Source organism: Mycteria americana, chromosome 8, assembly GCF_035582795.1.
Source record: "Mycteria americana isolate JAX WOST 10 ecotype Jacksonville Zoo and Gardens chromosome 8, USCA_MyAme_1.0, whole genome shotgun sequence".
Lineage (NCBI taxonomy): Eukaryota > Metazoa > Chordata > Aves > Ciconiiformes > Ciconiidae > Mycteria > Mycteria americana.
In genome coordinates this window covers 44,531,109-44,539,288 of record NC_134372.1, presented here as the reverse complement: position 1 = coordinate 44,539,288, position 8,180 = coordinate 44,531,109, and positions in this window count along the sequence as shown.

Genomic DNA, 8,180 nt, shown 5'->3' with positions numbered 1-8,180 from the left:
GCTGCAGATATCCAGCAACTTTTGAAATCAACCCAAATGTGTTTTGATAGCAAATTTCAGGTGTCTATGTCTGAAAGTTTTGTCCCATATTTTGTAGAACTTAAATAAGGAGGCCTTGCAAAGTTCATTTTTTGTGCTTGTCAGTGAAAAATATTTTATTTAGCAGTAAACCACTTTTTTGTTTGTTTGTTTTCATCATGCTAATGACAAATAAGCAGTTATGGAGCAGTTATGGAGCAGTTACGGTATGAGAGATTAATTTGCTTGAAACTGTCCAATTTCCCCCTTTTTACATTGAAATGGAGAAATTTCAACATATTGATTTACTATTATAATGTGTAATTATCAGCAGAAGTAGATGTGGATTAGGTGACTTTTCTAGTTTTATTTTTTCACAATGTTTCTTCTCCCTTTGTAAAAACACATGTTTGATGGAAGAGCATAGAGAAGGTTATAGAACTCCATGTTCTAGAGACCATAGAGGAAATACAACCCTCTCTGGAGAGACTACCCGTGGCTCTTTGATCTTGGGTTTACCAGACACATTGTAACTCATATATATAATGTTTACCAAAATATTATAAACTCAGGGAGACTGTGCTGTCTTACTCCTCCTGGTAAGGAATATTGAAAACATGAGCCTTAATGCAAATGATCTAATCCCATGGTTTGAATAGCCTCTCCTGATGCTTGACCTCATTTACAAGTGCTATCCAGTTGCAGAATCCTTCAAATACAAATCTTCCCCTAACCAAATCTAGCATTTCTCCCCACAGTTTCCTCTCTCTATTCACCCCTCATGACAACATTTTTGAAGTTACCAGCTCCCCACCTCAGGCAGGTTTTCTTCACTGTATTTTTTTGTGCTTTACACAATTGTGGCGAAGCCTACAAGCTGTTTCCTCTTGGGTTGTTTTTGCTTTCACTTCCCTCCAGGCTCTGAGTGCCTTGAGCTTCTCTCCCAAACTTAAAAAGGGCCACGAAGACATCTTTGGAGCAAAGCACTACCCTGCCCAGCATTGGTCTGGTTGTATCCTGTGGCCATGCAAGGTTGGGGATGACATTTAGGGTGTTACCTCTGTGCTCAATGGAAGGAAAATTTCTTAAGGCAGAGGAGCTGGCTAACTAAATTTCTAGTATAACAATAATGTCATTGCCGTGTGTCTACCTTTGCATTTTTGGTTCACTTACACAAGCAGCAGATCATTGTCTTATAAATCAGAGAGACACCAATATTATTCCTTATCTCTATATTGAAATAGAAGTACTTAATTTACTTTAACCTCAACCTTTCTCTTATAAAATTCACGTTCTAATTAAAGCCCATTAACAAAGGTCAAATTACCTGAATGTGACTTTAAGCTGTGCTAAGAACTTTCAATTATCAACTGCTATCTATTATTTACCAAACAAAGACTCCAATAGTAAGACTGATACGAACTTAAGAGTCATTCTTGCTGAAATCACATGGATTGCTATCTCACTGTGCCAGGAGATGTAACCTCTAATATTTGTTAAATACTGTCTTATTGACATGATCTCATTTCAAAAGAAATACCACCAGCACTATCTAGGAATACTTCTCTTGCACTGTCCAAGTATAATTGCAAACACAAACTACTAACATAGTTTGTTCAAAGTTACATAACAATAGTTTCCATATATTATTCTGACAAGGTTTTGTCTGGATCAAAACAATTTTGATCAAATACTGTTTTGATCAGTATTGTTTGGATCAAAATAATTATTTTTGTGAGATTTTAATTTGCTTGGTGATAAATAAAAATACTTTTTTCTTTTACTAAAGTCATATTTTTCATAAACATCACCAGAAATACTGATTCATTCATTTAAATAAAAATGTAATATAACTTAGTATTAAAACTCTTCAGTTGCTGAGGCACAGAACTTCTGGCCCACCCATACTAGTATCCAACCAGACTGAGCTCGCCCACTCATCATAATGCCCAAGCATTTAAATGCCCAAACATTTAAACACTAGACATTCAAACCAGTAAACAGCCACAGTATCCACATAACCTTCCTCACCATAAGACTTTTATAACCTTATCTGCACCTTTCAACATCCCAAGACTATTTACATGTTTTAATATTTAACATGTTATACAGTTTGGTAATGTGTTTTCAAGTGGGCAGAATGACAACATGAAGGTTGGCATTCTCTTCCATGACTGAAGGTGTAGAAATGGTGTTACAGACATTTACAGTGACAGAAGTTAATGCTGCTACACATTGTCCTACCTTTTAGCCTACTGTACATCTTTGGGAGAACATAAAAGAAAAACTAAAAAGAACTGTTTTCTGGTTTTAGTCAGGTGGCATCTGAGTGTACAGTGCTTAACACAAAGGCAGCATTCCTGAACAGAGAGACCTCCAGTCTCCTCATTAGGGGGACTGCAAACCCAACCTCTTTTGTAAGGTATTGGATATCTATTGATGGGAGACATTATTAATGAAAACAACTTGTAACACCACTTTTTTCTTTCTGTTTGATGTGAGACATTATTAATGAAAACAACTTGTAACACCACTTTTTTCTTTCTGTTTTTGTGTCCTGTAAGCTCAGAAATAGCTCATAACAAGCAGAAGAAAAATGTATAACAAAATTAAATAAAACAAACAAGAGGTGGAAGCTGGACTGCCTTAGAAATCTGGCCAGTCTTACGCTTATGGAAATCTGGAGTGACTGCAGAGACACCAGTAGCGTTGTGATGGCTGTAGATTCAGATTCAAGCAATTTTTTTTTTGCCTCTGTGTGTGTTAGGAAAAGTTCAATCCATTTGTATCTACCAGTTAATGTATTACCCAAAGAGGGTACCTTTACTCCTTAGGACAGTTCTCTTACTTAGATATTAAGGTAACGGCACATCTAAATTGTGCCAGTCGTGATCATAAGAACACATGAGGTCTCAGCAGATGCTTCAGATAGCTCTGCTACTTTCTATGTGAATTCAAGGCTAACCTTAGCCATCCATAACCCTAGATTGATTAATGTTCTTATGGGGCACACTTATCCTCTTCTTCCCAATAGTCGAAGTTCTGCTGTGGGAGGCAATAAAACAAAGGAACTAGATGGGGAAGGGCGGGGTATTGAGGCATCAACAGTATGGCAGGTGAGGAAAGTCAAGTTACAAACCCAAAGGCAATACTAGATGCTTCTGAAGGGACAGTTCCTAGGAGAAGATGCTCAGGGATTTATCCAGGCAACAGTTGTGCCAGAAGCTAACAATACACATCCTATAAACAGAAATTATGTCCAACCCAGCAACTCCTGAATGTAGTGCTACTTATCTTTATCCTCACCCCATCACGCCAGGCATGAATGTCTAATTTAATTATTGCACCCTGTAAAGATAAGAATTGTTTTCCCTGTTTTCTAACCAAGATAACATCAAAATTGCAACTCGGCAGGGCTCACTGGTAAGTTCACTGTGTTGCCACATGGAAAATTAGACAGTAGAGCAACAACAAAAACAAACCCTTTTGAGTCAGCAAATAACTGGGTCTCACTATCAGGACAAGCAGTCCAGGAGAGCAGCAAGGAAGGAAGCGTGATTGTGACCCACCTTCTTAAACTAATTTGCAGATGGGGTTTTTTTAAAGCCAGTTGGAGAGATGGAAGATGTAGGTGTACCTAGGGGCTTTTCTCCTCCCCTTTCTGGACAGTCTGCCCAGTACTCCATACTTCCTACCTATCTGGGTAATAATGAAACTGATCTTTTCAAGAGGTAGTTCTGCACACTGCGGAACTGTATGTGACACACTAAAATGGACTACTCATGATCTTTTCTCAAGTTAATGACACCTGAAAATCATCTTTTTTCTATCTCAAATCCAAAGTACTGTAAATAAATTTTCCTTGTATATGATTATTCAATTCATAGAACAGAGATATATTTATATTCCTGATAAAATCTATACATTACATTCAGTAATATTCAGGAATGTAAAGAATGGTAATTCCTCCTATAGAGAGTAAATTTACTTGCTCTTCCTCAAGGCAAATGAACAACAGCCAAAATGAACAGGGGTGTGATTTATTCCTTCCCATTGGCAGCTCTTCACTTCCTCAACTCCTCAAATCTAGTACTTTCTGGCCCCTATTAAGGACTGTCAAGCTCTTCTGCTGTGCTGCAATGGCCTTTTGAATCACAGGATGCTCTTAGGCTGTCATGATGCAGCTGCAGTCTGCACTAGAGTACAAATCAGGACCACCCTGAAGTCAGTGGCAGCACCATACCTCTGCTCCTTGTCTGCGCAGCAAGCTCTCCAATAGCCCAGTGAAACTCTGGAACTGATTTTTCTCAGGTCTGGGACACCAAAGTTCAGAAATAGAAAAGTCCTATGAATGAGCCGTGTTCTCCTAATAGCAGCAGTAGGTCACGGAGAATTTTGCAGTTGGATTCAGGGTGCCCTGAGCTATAGAGATATTGATTATGTTGAATAAGAATTCAGGCTTGTATTTTTCAAAAATTGCAAGCCAGTGCTTGGTGCCTAATTTGGGGCATGAAAGGCTGATTTGCAAAGGTGTCAAGGCAAGCCTACCACACCTACATATGTCAGATAAGCATTGTGTGTGCGCTCATCTCCTGTTCTACAAGAATTTGGGCATATAAAGCTAAACTTTCCAAATGGCATATCATTTACATATATAAGCTTAGATTTGAAAAAAAATTAATTAGTGATTATGAGTACTTTGAGATTTGGCTACCAAAACTGAGCTGGTTTTAAGGGGTTCAGTTTGTAGCAGTGGTGAACATCAGCTAGAAGGTTCCCTTACAGCATCTCAGTGTAAGGCACCGTTATTTTTTTTTTAACACCTATTAACTTTTTCAGCATCGGAAACAAAATATGCTTCAGATTTCTTTCACCTCAACAGCTTCTACTTCCAACAACAGCAACAACAAAATTAATAAACCTTGAACGATCCATTTGAAAACCAGGAATAAATCATTCATTATTGTCTTCTGTGATGTTTTATATAGCACAATGCTTTTCTGAAGAAACTTTCTCTTGATGGCCTCTATCTGGTGTAACTCATAAGGGCAAGTTAGGACTCTGTAAGAGATCTGCAGGGCCTCCTAAAACATTTCTGAGAAAAATGAAAGACTTATTGCAACAGATGCAAGAGAGTTCACAAACAAAGGAGTTATTCATAGCTTTATCGCAGCTTGGAGTGAGGGTGTGAAAATATTGAGAAAGCTTTGTCACTAATTTCTAGTCGAAGCTTGCAAAACACAATTGCTTTGCAAGCCTTATTTTAGCTGGGGAATATGTTTTAGTTTAAGTCACTGGTACATAACGTGCTGTAAGGGTGGTTGCTATGTCAGCCTTTCAGGCAGACAGCTATAACTGAACAAGGATTAACAAGTCTTGGCTATATGCGAAGGGCCCATAGTTCCTTAAAAACAATACTCGTGTACAGACTTTTCTTTTGTGAGTCTGTCCCAGTTCTTCAGAACTGTGCAAAAGACAAACAAAAACCAGCAAGTGAATGCTTTTGGTGTATCCAAAATCTATATAGCTGACATTATGCTTGACACTTCCCTGAAGATACTGGAGTGGCTTTACAATACCTGCTCAGGGTCAGTTACACTCCCATGGGCAGCCAGAAGAGGAGAACTTATTGTAATTGCCAGGCACCCCCTTGAGACAATGAGAGAGGTTTAATTAAGCACTTCTATGAATGACTCCCTATTGAAACCTGCAAGATGAAATTACACAGCCAGGTGCACCATTTTGTCTCTTCCACACTAGTGTATGTGACTATTTAAGTAACTTCTTAAACTATTTAAATTATTTCAATTCAGCCAGCTACACAAAGGCAAATAGCAAAAAAAATTAATAAACCATTATACTGTGAAGCTTCATGTGGAATTCTGGCATAAGAAAACTATTTTTTAAAAATGTCTTTCTGTTGAGGAAAAATGCAAAAAGCATGTTTCCTACAAAATGGCAAATTCAAGGAGCACTGTTTATTTGAAATCAAGCCATTTTTCAGTTATGAGTGAAAAGGGCTTTCAGGAATTTTCTCTCTTCCTGAGGACGCTAATTGCTAATTTTGATGCTTTTAAAGCAGTATTTTCTTTTCTGTAAATGCTTTTCTCTTCCTTGTGGTAAACAGAATAAACTGACAGACTGCTTTACTGGCAATGAAATATATGAAGTTAACAAACTGCAAAAGAGGGAAACTGTCTTTCTTCCGTTCCCCATCTGCTGCAGGCATTTGAAGAGTTACTTATAGCAACCGTAGATTAGGAAAAAAATTCACATTGCTGTAGAAATTGCCAACAGTAGACTCACTTGGAGAGCTTGGCTTTATTTGTAGACATTTCCAAACATTATTTGTTCTTTTTTGGGGCCTGTTTCAAAATCTGTCAAACCAGAGACAAGACTTCCATTAGTTTCAATGGCTTTGGAGCAGATTCACAGAGGATAGCCTGTGGCACCTCCAGCTCTGGCATTTTTAGCAGTAGTCAAATTTCCAGTTACAGAGACACAACTGAACGATACTACAGAATCCAGTCATCACAAATGTGAGTCAATGGCATGTACTGGAAATGCATAGTCTGTACAGTCTCCTTCATCACATCTATGTTTTCGGAAATAGGCTGTGTTTCTCATATCAAAGAGGACAAAATGGGATGGATGGCTGCCAGCTTCTCCAAAGCCTGGCAAGTCAGCACAGCCCAAGAAGAAGCAAAGACTCTGAAGGAAATGTCATAAAAATATACAGTGGCCAACTAACTGAAGAGCAGCTGCCCTCAGCACTGACTTTTGCAATACCTTGAATATAAAACAGTTGGGTTGAAGGTTACCAAACTGAAGCCTATGAAGTTTTGTGTCCAGTCCAAAAGGGACTCCTAATTTGCAGACATCCTCAACAGAACCAGTTGATAATCATAGTTATATGGTCTCTTCCAGGAAGGGGATGGGTGTCTGGGCAATGACTGGGCCAGATCCATCAGCTAATTAGAATATGGATTGGCCTTCCCCAGAGCTAGGAAATCCAGTCTGAATATTCATATCTCAGCTGTTCCATCAGCTCTCCCTATTAACCAGTCAGAAATTAATGTAGGATCTGCTCCAAGGGTTCCATAGCTGAGGTAAGTCTCGATTTTCAAGTGTGGTGGGAAAGGGGACATCCAACATAGTGTCTCTATCACAGTGCATTTTCTTCCCCTATCCTCTCGTACCCTACAGTTGTCCTACCCATTAAACACTTTCCCATTAACTTTATCTTGAAAACCCTGATCATAGTCCTGCTTTATCCAGCTGAGCCAGGTGACTATAAACTGGAGGTCCAGAAAGGTCTTGGGATTGCAGATCACTCTTAAATGCTTACTGGATGCAGTACACGTACTTTACTTTGCAAGAAAGCTTTAGAGAGTTAGAGCCGGACTGGCATACTGTGCGATGTGTGCATTACCTTCAGCTCAATAGTGCAATGGAGGTGGCATTTCTGCAATGCGGGAATTCAACCAAACATCACTGCTTCCTGCATCTCTGTGATGCCGTAGCTGGCTCGGCTCCCTGACCCATGTCTAAATATAAGTGCATGTTCTTTCAGTGTCAGGTTATGGTGGTATAAATTAAGGATAATTGCATCAAAATCAATTGAGTTAATGCCAAGGACAGGAGGACTGCAATAGCTAAAGATCCTTATTTGTACTGTATTTCTGCTAATCCAGTGGCCTTGTAAACCTGATGGGTATCTTTTGTAAGGAAGTTCAGAGGCACTTAGGGATTTCAGCTCCTAAATGTTGCTGGGCTGGCTTCCCAGAGTCCATCTGCAGCCTTTGGAATGTGCACATAGGGCTCCCAAGTAGCTCTGATGATTAAGGCAATACTTTTCTTTTCTTTTCTTTTCTTCATCTTTTCTTCTTTTCTAAATAACTGTTTAATATACTAATAACTAAAGTTAAACTAAATAAACTAGTTTAATAACTAAATAACTTCATCTTTTCTAAATAACTGTTTTAACTTTTGGCCTTCCCTTCTACCTCCTAGCAGGTATGAATATAGTAGCTCTATATAGTTAAGCAGCTTAGCTTTTAAGGGATGATGGGAGCATTTCACTTGGGGTGTAGAATTCCAAACAGACACAACACTTCAAAATGAAGCTTACTTGGGACAGCTGAGATGAACCTGCATATATG